The sequence below is a fragment of the Camellia sinensis genome, chromosome 4 (assembly GCF_055761805.1).
Source record: "Camellia sinensis isolate YWXY chromosome 4, ASM5576180v1, whole genome shotgun sequence".
Lineage (NCBI taxonomy): Eukaryota > Viridiplantae > Streptophyta > Magnoliopsida > Ericales > Theaceae > Camellia > Camellia sinensis.
In genome coordinates this window covers 99603065-99618330 of record NC_138964.1, presented here as the reverse complement: position 1 = coordinate 99618330, position 15266 = coordinate 99603065, and the positions used below count along the sequence as shown (strand labels likewise).

At 34.6% G+C, this 15266-nt stretch overlaps 1 long non-coding RNA gene across 1 annotated transcript; it reads left to right on the top strand.

Moving 5' to 3' along the window:
* Positions 1–4632: 4632 nt before the first annotated feature.
* Positions 4633–5251, top strand: LOC114304944 (uncharacterized). Its single transcript, XR_014365681.1, has 3 exons — positions 4633–4784; positions 4945–5007; positions 5177–5251. It is a non-coding gene; the product is annotated as an uncharacterized LOC114304944 (long non-coding RNA).
* Positions 5252–15266: the final 10015 nt, after the last annotated feature.

The window sequence follows — 15266 nt, the reverse complement described above, 5'->3', positions numbered from 1 at the left end:
AAATGAAATGTGGTTTAGATTTAACTAAGATAAAATGAAAAAAAAAAAAAAAAGAAGAAAAGCATATAATATAGTTGATTTCTTAAATCATTCTTTCTTGCTCCCCCAACCCCACCCACCCCCCCCCAACCCCACCCATCCCAATTTGATTTTAAAACCCAAATAATGATAATTGTAAGAAAAAAAAATAAAAAACTGTACCTATAAATTCATTTGAGTTTTCAACTCAATGGGAAGCATGATGGATGATAATTTCTTAAATTTGTATAGTCAAGTTAGATAACCAATCAAAAAAATAATCACAGAATAACAATGATCAATCATTGCTTTAGTAAGAATACAAATCAAATACTTACCACAATGTTTGGATACGAAAGGTCCTAAGGAAGTCGTCAAGCTGCCTAATGTGAGCCTCACTACAAGAAAAGGGGGTTTATGAGACGGAACTATTTGCGACGGCACACTTGCTGTCTCAAAAAGTCACTTTTTGCGACGGCAAAAAATGCCGTCTCAAAAAAGAAGAGTATTTGCGACGGCACCATTTGCCGTCTCAAAAAAGCAGAGTATTTGCGACGGCACCATTTGCCGTCTCAAAAAAGCAGAGCATTTGTGATGGCACCATTTGCCGTCTCAAAAAATGAGAGTATTTGCGACGGCATAAAATACCGTCGCAAATACTCTCATTTTTTGAGACGGCAAATTGTGCCGTCGCAAATGTTCTGCTTTTTTGAGACGGCATTTTCTGCCGTCGCAAAAAGTGACTTTTGTGTTTTTTTTGTTTTTGTTTTTAGTGAATATTTTTAAATTTTTAAATATTTTTTTTAGATACACCTTACTTAGATGTATCTAAAAAAAATTATGAAAAATATTTTTAAAAATTAATAAATATATAAAAATACAAAAAAAAAATGTATTGAATTATTGTATTTTTGGTGTTTAGTGAATTTTTAAAAGATTTTTTTTACAATTTTTAAAATTTTTAGGTGTATTTATGTTAGGTGTGTCTAAAAATTAAAAAAAATACTTAAAATATTAAAAAAATTCAGTAAAAACAATATAACACGGAAAATAAGAAAGTATAATTTTCTCAAAAAAGTTTTTGGAAAACTCTAACCTAGCATAGTGATTGTGGTTTTGAGACAGCTTCATATATATACAGTCACAAAATGGTTTGAATAAATTCTAGTACTTTTTTCTGTCGCAAAAAAAATTAAAAAAAACAATATCGTCTTACTCTTTTGATATAACATTTCTCTTTTTATTCATTTTTTCATCTTCTTGTCTCTCTGTCTCTATCTCTATCTCTTATCTTTATCTTTTTCACTCATCACTCTTTTTTCTCTGTCTGCCTGTTTCTCTCTCTCATTTTCTCTCTGTGTCTCTCGTCTATCTCTCTTCTCTCTATCTCTCACATCTGTTTTCTCTCGCTTATCTCTATTCTCTCTATCTCTCTCATTTCTTTTCTCTCTCTCTCTCTTATCTTTCTATCTCTCTCTATCTCTCTCGCTTATTTCTCTTATCTCTTTGTCTCTCTCTTTTTCTGTGTCTCTCTCTCGCTCATCTCTTTTCGTTTTATTTCTCTCTCTTTTTGTCTATCTCTCGCTCATCTCTTGTTTCTCTCTCTTTTTCTATCTCTCTCTCTCACTCATCACTCTTCTCTCTCTCTCTCTGTTTACTTGTCTATTTGTCTATTTCTTCCTCACTATGTTCGTCTTGCTCGTTCTCTTACTCTCATCTTCTCTATTTATCGAGCTCATTCTCGATTTCTCAATCTACTATAAACGACGTCGCCTTACTCTTTTGAACATTTCTCTTTTCACCCATTTTTTCATCTTCCTATCTCTCTGTCTCTGTCTCTCTTCTCTTTCCCTCTCTTACTCATCACTTTTCTCTGTCTGTTTGTCTCTCCCTTTCTCTATGTGTCTCTGTCTCTCTTTTCTGTCTCTCTCTCTCTCTCTCACTCATCACTCTTCTCTGTCTGTCTGTCTGTCCGTCTCTCTCTTTCTCTCTGTGTCTCTGTCATTCTTCTCTTTCTCTCTCTCACTCATCACTCTTCTCTGTCTGTCTGTCTCTCTCTTTTCTCTGTGTCTCTCGTCCAGCTCTCTTCTCTCTATCTCTTTTATCTCTCTCTCTCTCTCTCTCTCTGTGTCTCTCACTCATCTCTTTCTCTTACCACTCATCTCCTCTACCACTTTGACCACTACTGCAAACGCCATTTCACTACCACCACTGCTACCACGGTCGCCATTTCACCTTTACGACTACCATTATTACTACCATCGCCACCACTCCACTACCACCACTACCACTATTACCACTACTACTACCATTACCTCTCTTTCATCACTGCCACTCCAGCTATTCTACCACTACCACAACTTCACCACTAATCTCCTTCGCCATCACCACCACCACCACCGTCTCTTATCCACCACCTTCACCACTACTGCCGCTTCCTCTCCTCTACCACAAAATATTACCTCTCTTCTCTCTTTCACTTATCACTTTTCTCTATCTGTCAGTCTTTGTCTCTGTCTCTTTCTCTTTCTCTTTCTCTTTCTCTCTTTGTCTCTCGCTCATCTCTCTTCTCTCTATCTCTCTCATCTCTCTTCTCTCTCGCTCATTTATCTTCTCTCTATTTCTCTCTCTGTCTCTCTCGCTCATCTTTCTTCTCTCTTCGTTTCTCTTTTTCTATGTCTTTCTCTCGATCATCTCTTTTCGCTCTATTTCTCTCTCTCGCTCATATCTTGTTTATCTCTATTTTTTTTTATTTGTCATGATTTCAGCTATTAAGTTTCTGTATTTTGTTTTTGAGTTATTTGTGGCTGATGTTCTTCTCCAAAGCTGTTTCATATTATTATTCTTCTTAACTCATGACAATGTGCTTTGAAAATAGTGTAGAGCTTGAGGGTTGTCATGTTCATATTATTTTGTTACCTTTGATTTGCATCTTCTGCATCATCACATATTCAAAGTTCGGTCTGTGTGCGTGTGTTTTATTTTATTTTTCTTTCGCAGTTGCAAGTTGCAGCTCAGAGTAATAATCTCCATCTAAATGTTGATGTGAGTCTCAAGGAATGATGACTTTTGTAATCAACATTTTGAAAATTGAGCCATGGGAGTTGATTGGATTTAGTCTCAAGTTGTTATGAGAGTGGTGAGAGTATAGAATGCAGTTATCAAGTTTAGTTTATTAATTGTTCGGAAAAATTGTCTGCAAAAGCAGTTATTGTTTGAAAACAATAAGTTATTTTGAATGATAAAGACCTTCCCATGATTGGCTGCAGGATCAAGCAAGAGTACAAGCAGCTGCAGAAGCACTTTGCAAGAAGTTTCATCCTGGGGCTTTCTATGAAATCAATTGACTCGAGGGGGTGAAACTGCTCGCCTTTGAAGCATAGCCTGCTCGGGCATTGACTGAGCTTTGTCATAGCTGCGTCAGGCAGCCTTTCTATTGGGGATTCAGATGGTGGGTGGGTGGGTGACACTAGAATTGCAACAGGGGAAAGGTTTTTTATTTTTATTTTTATAATAATTAAGAAAATAATTAAAAATAGAAATAAGGTTCTCAGAATCTCAATGTTTTATATGTAGTGCATGATATATGGTTGTAAACAATAGAAATTGCATGAATATCTTAATTAGCAGACAGGTCATTCTGATACACTTGGTTGGATTTGCAATTCCAGATAGAATGAACACCCCTTTTTTAGTGTATGGCTAAATTAGTCAATTAATTTGATCACTACGTATCTATTTTGGTACATTTCACAATCAGTAGAGAGCTCTAGCTAGAAAATCTTGAATTTGAATGTGACAGTTACGAATCTTTGACGATAACGCATGCAATGTTTGATAGCTTTATAAACCAAAATCTTTGACGATAACGCATGCAATGTTTGATAGCTCTAGCTAGAAATTTCACTCTCTCTTTGTTCTTTCTATATACATATATATATACTGGTACTGCTCTCTCTCTATATATATATCTATAGTGTTGATTCATTCAATATCTTATATATCCTGTTCATATCTTGATTCATTCAATTTATAGTGTTGAAAACACAATAAATAGGGGACATTAATTTTGTTAGTGTTTTTTTTTTTTTCCTTTTAATTTGAATTGTTAAATTTACATTTAGTGTTTTGTGAAGGCTGGAGATTGAAAACTTTTGTTATCTTTCTTCTTGTTAGAGTTTAAAACATCAAAAGAAATGGAAGTCAGATCCAAATTATACCAAATCATGGTATGACAGAGGTGCAAAAATTTGTCAGGCTGAAAAGTTTAGGAAGGGTGCTTGTGAAAAGTAAGTGAAAGTTGCTTTCTTTCTCTTTCTTTCTATGTATGGTACGTGCATGTGTTCTCTATTCTTTTCATTAATTTTCGCAATGGCTAGTCATACACCCCCATAAACCCTTAATTTATCTTATTTTCACACATAATATTGAGTTTTCTTATTATTTTTTAGTACCCATCATGTTCTGTTAGCATCCTAAACAGAATAAATTATTATTTTTCAACATGGTATTAGATTCCAACACATGGATATATAATCATGAATATATATATATATATATATATTGTATTTGTGTGTATATTCTTCATAATTGTTGGTGCAATCTCACGTGGAAGGTTAAGAAATGTGACAATGCATCACTTGTGTTGTGATGGTTTTTTATTTTTTATATTCTAAAGATTTTTCTTTTTTTGTCTTTGTTAGGTCGTTGAAGGGAAGGAGCTACTAAACCCTCGAACAGACAAAGAGAAGGAAAAACTTAAAAGGGTATTTAACAGATCATTTGCAGTCATCTAAATATACCACTAAAAATATATAAAATAAAAAAAACCTTTAATTCTACGAGTCTGTGATGTTTGTGTTAGTTTACTTGGTTCGGCAAAAAACGTGTCTAATGTTTGTGCTAATTGTACACAACTAATTGCAGAATCCAAAAAATTGGAGGCTTGCTTGTCAGACTACGGTTGGAAAACCAGATTCGAGAGGCTTGGTTTGTAGTCCATCGTCTTCCATTTTTAATGAATTATTTGATTTTAAAACTTTAGTTTAAAGTGTATCTTATTTATTTTCTAAGCAAAAAAGATTTTCAAAATTTCACCGGATATTATTATAATTATTTTTATTTTATTTTAAATATAATTGTTGTTTTTGTTCTGCAGGTTGTGATCCAACAACTGCCTGAATGGAAAGGGCATGAATGGAATTATAATAAAGAACCTCCTTCAGAATCAGAACCTGAGATTCATTTAATTAATGTACTTTCTTTTGTTTTACTAACTATATACTTAAATTTATGTAAATTTTCCTTTTAAAGAAAATGTACACTGACTAAATCTTTGTTTTCTTTTGCATCGGTTATTCTGTCATCGCAAATAGTATTTACAGTAGCTTAAAAGTGGACAAACAAAAAATGTTTTTTTGGGCAGTTCTCTTGTCGCCAAAGTTCTTCAATATTTCATTATTTCTCATCAATTTTAGGGTATTTTGATAATGTATATATAGGGACAGGAATCTGAATTTCATCATTAGAAAGGCAAAAAAAAAAAAAAAATTATTATACCATATACACAAGCACATATATCTATCTAATATGATATATAAATTATTTTTTATTTTATTTTATTATTATTTTTTTGAGACGGCAGCCTATTCACCGTCTCAAATAAGGGTTTTTTGCGACGGCAGTAATGCTGTCGCAAAAGATAAGGTATTTGGTTGAAAATGATAACTTTTAGCGATGGTGTAATTTGCCGTCGCCAATAGAACTTTAGCGACGGCAACAAGTGCTGTCTCAAATAACCCTTTAGCGACGGTACTTGTGCTGTCGCAAATACCCCTTTTAGCGACGGCAAAACAATGCCGTCTCAAAAAAAGTCAGATTTTCATGCGTTAATGGCGACGGCATTTTTTCGTCGCCAAAAGGCTCCTTTGCCGTCGCAAACCAAAGGCGACGGCGTTATACCGTCGCTAAAACCCTTTTGCAACCCCCTCTGTTGCGACCCCCCACGTGACGTCGCAAAAGGCCACTTACCGTCGCAAAAAACCTTTTGAGACGGCATTTTGAGTATTTGCGACGGCATTTTACCGTCGCAAAAAATCAATTTTTTTGTAGTGCCTATTAAGCAAACACATGCTTTAGACACAATGTTTCAAGCACAAACTGTAAAAATTAATAATATAAACATCAATAAAATAATTAAATTGGACAAATTTGTTGTCAATATTCTTGAGTAACAAATCTGTTGGAAATTAAAGATTATTGAAACATTATTGAAACAAAAGATATCCAAAAAAATTAGAGTAACAAATTTGCTAAAAATATAATTGTTGGACCCAAATGAAGACACCTCCATCCATGATGGGTTAAAGATAAAAATACAAATACTCAAGAAAAATTAAAGCCCAGGTTCCCTTTTTTCCCTTTGTTTAGCTACTCTTAGAAGACAGCAAATAAGATGGGTTTGCTCACATGAACAGTCTTTTTACCAGATTCTTCTTTTGTTGAGCTACAGACACATGATAAACCATTCCAAACACTTCAATTCCTCTCGATTTAAGCTTCTCCGCTGCCTCATCTATATTTTTCTACAGAACAATCAAAACCTAGCACACAAAATGAACTCACCTCAAAATCAAAGTATAAAAAAGATATCGGGAAATTGATGTTTTAAGAACTTATGTATTGTACCATATGTAATCTACCAAAAGAATGTAGAATCTGCAGTAAGCTTTTTAAAATTTCTAGATCTCTTAAATTTATTTAACCTCATTTAGCTTCCAAGAGAATTGATGGGAAAAAAAAAAAGATCAAGGCAAAACTACACCTTAACTTCATGAATAAACACCACATTCAGTGATCTCAAAACCTCAATTTGTTTTTATTCGTTCTCGCATTTTCTCAATAACCCGTTTCAATTTTCTTAGAAAAAAAACAAAATCTAAAATTCAGCTCCTCTTTCTTTTTTTCAAATCCAGCCTATACAAGAACTACTATTACTTTGAAAGCATACGAACCACAATTCAAACCTTTGATTTATTTTATCTTCTAACATTTTCGCAACAACCAAACAGAGTATATCAATATATATACATATATATATATAGAGAGAGAGAGAGAGAGAGAAAGGAAGGGAGGAATTGGAACCTCAACGCCTTCAGAAGCAGCGATAGAAGTATAGGAATGAGAGGCAGACTTGAAGATGAAGCCAAGAAAAATCAAGACAGAAAGAGCGAAACATAAGAGAGCCATTAGAAGAAGTAAGATGAAGAAGCAGTCCTGCTGATAAAATGGAAGATTGAATTGTGAAGGACGTGAATGTTTATTAACAAAAAAGGAGTTATGTTGTTCTACTTCTGGCCTCCTAGCAGCAGGTGTGCTCTGGGCTGGCTTTGGGTTGTGGGCTGGTTTGGTCTACCTCTGGTATGTTCTGCTCAACAGTGCTGCTCTGTCATAGGATGTTGGCTAGTGCAGAGGAGTTAGTTTGTTCTATTTGGACTGCTGGGCATGTTGGTTCTGATCTGCCTTGGACTGCTGGGCATGTTGGTTCTGTTCTGCTGCTAGGTTGTAGGCTGACTGGTCTGCTGTAGTGCCCAAAAAAAAAGAGTTACTCTGCTTTAGTGGGCAAGTCCTCTTGGTGTTTGACTTGGTTTTGTTGGATTTTGGTTTTGTTGTCTCATGATGTCCTTCTTTCTTCCGAGTTTGGTTCCTCACCAATCTCTTGGGGTTGAGCTTGCAGATGATTGGGCTACCTTCTCGGTGCCAACCTAGTTGGGATTGGGTTTTGTCGCTTTGATGCTTGATGCTCCCCCTCTCTCTTTTTTGATGTAAACTCATATCTTGTATGATTTTCCATCAATAAAGGTTCTTTTTGCTGATAAAAAAAAAACAATGCGGTTTGTTTGGGTAAATTACACTTTGCTCTTTTTACCTCAAAACTCATTTTGTGCTCTATAGAAAGTACACAGTAGTTATGAAGAAGAGAAAATAGTGAGGTAAGGGTGGCAATGGGGGCAACGGGGTGAATATTAATTCCCCATCCCATTTCCCTAAAACAGAAAACATATTACAAATCCAAAAGAGATCAAACAAACTAAGAACAACAAACAAACAAACACAGTCAATCAGAGCAACAAAGAATCAAAAAAAGTGAACAAGACCAAAAAACAAAGAAATTGGACTGACGAAATCACCAAGAGAAAATCACATCTCACAATCACATAATAGAAAAATAAATCAAAACAACAAAGAACATTGAAGAAGCAAATAAAGAATTGAAACTGGTGCGAATTAAACGAGACCCTGGAACAGAGAAATCGAAACTGTTATATACATTACAGAACTTCTCCATTATGTACATTCCGCACTAAATATTTGAACGAGAGAGAGAGAGAGAGAGAGAGAGAGAGAGAGAGAATCACCATGCCAGAGAACCATTATGGTACAGCTTCGACAAAAATCGTCGTGGCTAAAATTATCACTGCTGCTGGAAGAGTGAGATGAAAACCTTACCTGTGAGTGAGGGTTTGTGAGAGAGAGAGAGAGAGAGAGAGAGAGAGAGAGAGAGAGAGAGAGAGAGAGAGATGTGAATAAGAACAAATTAGGTAGGGTTTTGTTTCAAAAAAGAAAAGGCAAAGCAAATTAATTGGAGAAGAGACCTGTACGTGTTTAGCAAATTCAATCTTGGTGGGTGTTTCAAAGAGTTGTGGCCATCTCAATCGTGTAGAAGAGGCGCGAATATGGGAATAATTATTTTATATAAAAATTAAATTGAAAAATTATATAAAATCATACCTAGAATTGTGGTGAAAATAAATATATATAATCACACTTATTTAAAATGTGTGATTAAAAAAATATTATCTTACTCATTAAATTAAGTGTGATTAAAAAATCATTTTAATTTTTTTAATCACACTACTAATAAAAATGAGATATTTTTAATTCTTCTTATGTGATCTTTAATCACATGTTAATTAGAAGGTGTGATTAATATATATATATATATATATATACATATATAATCACACTTAATTGAAAAGTGGCATAAAAAATAAATATTATCACACTTAATCAAATCAAGTATGATTAAAATATCAATTTAATTTTTTTTTTTATCATACTTCCAATAAAAGAGAGATATTTTCATCTATCAAAATGTCATCTTTAACTGTTTTTGTAGTAGTGTTGAGAACTGTTATTATTTGTTTTGTAAACTTCATGGATATATTTGTTAGAAACAATGCTACATTTTCCAATTCCCGCTTCCCCTTTCCAAACTTTCCCCAATGATGTAGCAAATTGTTTGCCATAGCATTGGGGAAGTTTGGGAGAGGGGGAGAGAGAGGAAAAGTTAAAGGGATAGAACATTTTTCTATCTGTTAGGTGTCTAAAGGTCAGTTATTCACAACATTGTTTCGTTTTATGTAGTTTGGGAGCGGGGCCAATAAAAGAGGCCAAATCTAGTAGTTAGGCATTTTAAGTATTTTCAAACTTCAAATTGCATTTAAGTTTATTTTGTATATCTTTTGAACAGATATTAAACAAGTTTTTCTTTATCCATCACGAGCCAAAGTTATTGGCCATCAGTAGAGGATGGTATTACTTGTTGTAAGATTGATATAGACCAGGTTGGAATGAAACCTTTTATGTTGTTGATTAATTATGAAATCACATTCTTAAATGAGAATGAATTAAAGGAATTTGAGAAACATGGGTTGTCGAATGTGATTGTGCGATATAGAGGAAACACGTTCCTTCTGGCTAACAACCAGTAAAGCGGGCTAATGCTATATAGAGGTAATGCGTTCTTTCCAGCTAGCAACCGGTAAAGCAGGCGGTGCTATATAGAGGTAATGCTTTTCTTCCGGCTAACAACTGGTAAAGTAGGCTTTGCTATACATAGGTATCGCGTTCCTTCCAGCTAGCCACTGGTAAAGTGGGGTTGTGATGTGGGACTTGGCAAGACCACGGGGTGTTGTGTTTCAGATTTCATCGTTGATGCATGTATATTTCTTGAGATGCCTATTGATGAATGTGTCTACTGAAATTATCATTGAGAATGTATTATTGAATATTTATATATTGAGATTTAAATTGGTTTTGTATTGTGATGGGTGCTTGGCATGATGTTAGGTGTTAGTTTTAGCGTAGTCCATTACCTATGAAATTGTTGGAATCAATTGTGTAACTAAAGACTTTAAAGGTAAATGAAGTAAAGGAGAGATTTTGAATAATAGAAGGTGATTTGTAAAGTGAGAAATGTTTTTTTCTTGATTGGTCAAAGAAGAATCCTTTGGAGAAAGTATATCTATGTATGGGTATTTTGATACACAAAGATGACACTACTTATATAATTATCACATATGCATTCATGATCATATATATCTATTGATTGTTATTGTTTAGAAGCAATGGGATTCCATGGACATTATTGTTCATCCCACATTGTTAATAATTTCAGGAATAAAGTTGAAGGATTGTTCAAGGCCGAGATGTCTGTTATTTGTTCGCCACGAGGCCTAATCATGTAGGGAAAATGTTAATTTATTGCAAAGAGGGTTAATCCCTTTTATTTATTTGTTTTATTTTATTTTTTTCATTGTAGGCCTATAGGTATCTATAATTAGATGCTTTGGGAACTTCGTCATTGTATATTTATACGAGAGAGAATTGTGAATGTTTCCTTATTTGACTTTGTTCTTATATCTTTGCAAGGGACTTAATTAAAAGGTTTTGGCAATGGATTTGAGTAATAAAATTTGGGGTGTTACAAGGTTATCACACACATGCAGATTGGTGCAAAAGAGCTTGTTGTTAATGGCAGCAAAGATCAATCGCATTGAGGAGCGATCAATTGCCATATTTAAATTTTATCTGGTGTAAAAAGCAGAACGTTGCAGTCAAAAGGAGATCAATCACACTGGAGCGATCAATTGCCCTTGGTAGTGCGATGGACTCTAATTATCTATGTTGGGTGTGTTTTAGTAGAATGCTTCGATTGATATATGATCAATCTCATTTGGAGTGATCAATCATGTGACAATCTATCCAGGTGACCGCTCGAGCGCAAGAAGTGGCACTCGAGCGTAGAATTGTCGCTCCCAATATCTCGCATGTTTACCGGTGGGCCGCTCGAGCGTAGGAAGTGAGATTTCCCTTGATATTTTTATTAGTGTATTTGGAGTCTCCTTGTTCCATTTTGTGATGTTGATTGAAGTGGTAACCTAATGGTAAAGTAAGATTAGGCCAAAAACTTTGATTCGGATAATTTTTCTTTGAACAACCATCACTCTCTTGCCCTTTTATTTTTCCACACTTTGAATTTGGGTGTGAGGCTAGAACCATTGGAAAGACTGTTTTCGGGGCTTCGATTTGGACACAAGAACGACCTAAAACAAAGTCCGGGTGAGAGAGTTATGTCCATTTGAAATTTTGGTATCTATATTGGAAGCAAGTGCGCTCAAGCGCAGAAAGTGGCGCTCGAGCAAACTGCGCGAATTCAGCAACTTAAAAAATGATTTTCTAGATCATTCTTTCTACTTTTCTTTTCCTTCTTCCTTCCTCTCACCCTAGGTCCGAAAACCCTTGATTTCTTGACCCAAATAGCTTCCATTTCTCAAAGATTTGGCCAAGATCTCTTACCAAAAAGTGAAGAATACATGAAGCTCAACATTTTCAACCGAATGGATTTTGGGTTTTCGAAAGGATGCTCTTGATCTAGCTTCTTTGCTTGGTCTTTGAGGTAGGGGTTTCTAGTTCATCTTTCAATGCTCTAATTTATAGATAGATTTGTGGTATTTTCTTTATATAAATACAAAATTCATGGTTTTAAGCATATTGTGATAAATCATGAGATTGGGGGTCTAGGGTTTGAAGTGTTGGGGTTTATTTGTTGGGTTATGATTTGGGGTTATGAGTTTGGGTATATAATCAGTAGGAGAATTAGAATAAAAATGTGTTTTTATAAAAAGCTTTAATTTCTCTTAAAACCCTAGTTTGGTTCATGAAGATAGATGATGGTTTTGCTTAAATTGAAAGTAGTATCATGAAATTAAGGTATTGAATTACACATATACAAGTTTAATTGAATTTTGGAAGTATTTGGAAATTATGTAAAAGTTGCGATTAAACCCGTATAGTTGATATTTTAAATCATGTGATAATATGAAACAAAATTTGGGGGAAGAAATTGTTAATGATATGGATGATACAGAATTTGTGATAACATGATGAAGGGAAGATTTAAAAATTTTATTGTCTAATTAGAAAGTGATTTAATACCTCAAAACTAAAAGCCCAAATTTATGCTTAACTCTAGTTATGAAGTTTATTTTTGGAAAATGAATAATACTTCAATTAACATTAAATTTTTGAAATTAAGTCTATGCTGGGTTAAGATGAGTTGTTATATTTTTGTAACAAAACAATTAATGATTTGATGGATAATGGAGAAGGTGGTGGAACATTTTGTGTACTTGTTATGTGAATAGAATTTTAATAAATGGTGGATGTGTATTGAACTAATATGTTATGGAAATAGAGAAGATGTGTTGGCATTGCCCACTAATTATAATGATGGATTGTGATGTTTCCTTGGGGTCCGTTTCCCGCCGTATTTTGAGCTGGCAAAGTGTGGCGCTTGAAATAGGTTCCACCTTCCTTTCGGAGTAACGCCCGGTAAAGCGTGTGGCATGCTAAGGTTCCGCATTCTTTCTGGCTTGTGACAGGTAAAGCGTGGGGTTCGGCGTTCCTTCCGGCTTGCGACCGGTAAAGCGTGAGGTTCCGCATTCCTTCTAGCTTGTGACCGGTAAAATGTGTGACTCATGGAGATGACTTGTTATTGGATCCGGTATTTGATATGAAATTAATTGAAAGGATGGAAATGAAATGGTAATTGGATTAGGGATTGGTGATGATGCATTCAATGGATTGCTTGTGACTACAAAGGAAGATTATGAGTTTTGTTTCTTAAATAATTGAGAAATTGAATTAAGAAAGGTTTGTTATTCTTGTGTTACGTTTGAACTCTAATCCTTTGGATTTTGATGTCATGGAGTATAGTAATTGGAAATAGTATAAGGGAAAATGGAGATGAAATAAGGAATATTAAAATGGAAATGAAGTAGTAATAATTTGGAATTGGGTTAATAAATTTAAGATGATGTTCTTTCTTAAGTGCACTTGTTTTCAAAGAGAATTTATGGCTTCCTAATGATGAGAGACTACATTTATGGAAGGGAGTTTTCTTAAAGGTACAAATGAAATTTTAAGAAAAAGATACTCTTCGTATAATATTTTGAACTTGTCACCTTACTATATGGTATCACCCTGCATGCATGATCATTTCTATCTATGTGTTAGTTATTGTTGTAGAACTATAAAATTCCTACTAGGCATTAGTGCTCACCCCTCGTTGTTTTATTCCTTTTCAGGAAGAGAAATTCGGATTGACTAGTCGAAGAGTTATGGAGTCCATGTATCTTTTATGTATAATTTCATCATAGATGTGAAACGAATGAATAATGTATCTTGTTGTTTGCAATTATTTAATTGTAACTTCGCAGCAGAAGCTTGGCATTTATTATTATTATTGTATTCATTGAGAGAGAGAACATGTATTATTATGTTTCTATTACTCAGGGATAATGGATATTTGTTATAAAAAAAAACGAACCTAAATTACAGGCTTTGGTAATGTTTCTGAGTAATTAAAATTTGGGGCGTAACAACTTGGTATCAGAGCTAACTGGGTATGAAAACCTGGAGCTTGTGGGAAATGGTTTTTACCACAGTGGGTTGGCTTCACTTGGTGAGGACATTTGCATGTAGGATATATAAGATGTAGGACATTATGTGTTGCATTATGTGAGCATGGGTTGAGCTTCATAGATAATGCTTGTAGCCGGCTAACTTGCTTTGAGATCTTATTGGAAATGAGTCTGATCAACATGGTTTCCAGTGGGAGTTCCTTGGAAGTTCCGAGACAAGTGGTCATCCTTTTAGCCTTGACTCGATTGTGTGGTTTGTTGCTTAACATTGTCTATGTGTTGTGTGATTATACGTTAGGTTGGTTTTGTGTTGTGATAGGAAAAGTATGTGTCTTAGGAAAGGGTTAGAGTTCGGTCTATTGATGTTTGATGTAATTATTGAGATAATAAGAGCTATAAGGGAGGTCTTAAATTGCAATGAGGGAAACACTGGGCATTGGTGGAAATGTGTATTGGCTTATGAGCTTTAAATTGAATGAGAGTGTTCGTGGAACGTGGAATGTGAGAGTTGTATGGTTTACAATGAGTATGGTTGAAATGAGATGAGATCTTAGAATGGTATGAGATTAGTTTGAATTAAATAGAATATTGTGAAAGGTTTGGAGCAAGGAGTGTAAGAAGTGTGTGTTTCATAATGATGAGAATAGTGTTGGTATAATTTTGGCTGTAAGCAAGTAGTTGTGGGTGTAAAGAAGTTGTGGTATTTGAGTACAGAGCTCATGAGTATGAAGAGATGCTAAAATTGGTTTTAGGAAGGAAACATGGGTTGTGTTTCCTAGTGGTGAGTGTTGTGCGGGTGGTGATTGTTTTGTGTGACTCGAAGTAGGTACTACCAAATTGGCACAAGAATGATGGAATTATTGGGAATGATGCTAGTACAACGCATATTCGAGGAGTCCAGTGAGATTTTAGAAAACAGATAAAGGGGTGTAAGAAGCTTCATCTAGGAGTAGACGGCGTGAGGTAACATGTAAATGTTGGTAATTGTGTGGTTGGCTGATTAGTGACATCCGAGTTTAGAGGTGGAGTGTTACTAACTTCTTGGCTCTGTTTGTATGAGAATAATAGGTGATGATGATTACGATTATGAATTATGAGATGTGAAATGATATGTGCGTCAACATTTGAACCATGAGAGTGGATAATTGGTAATTTGGACTAAGTTGTGTAGAGAAGATGGATTCTCTTAGTCGGTCCCATTTTGTGGGACTTGAGGATTGGTTTGGGTTAGTCTATTTTGGTTTGACTTACAACTGGTGGTTTCAATAAATGCTATTTGAATTTAATTGATGCCTAATTATCTTGAGATTTGCTTTGTTTCGGATAAATAGAAATATGGTTGGGTAGTGCCTTAGGTAGTATTGGAAGACATTGGGTCTTACTTATATATATATATATATATATATGTATGTATGTTGTCGATGTGAAATTGTGAAACCACTCTAATTGAGTTAAAAATGTTTGAATGTAAATTGTTGTAAG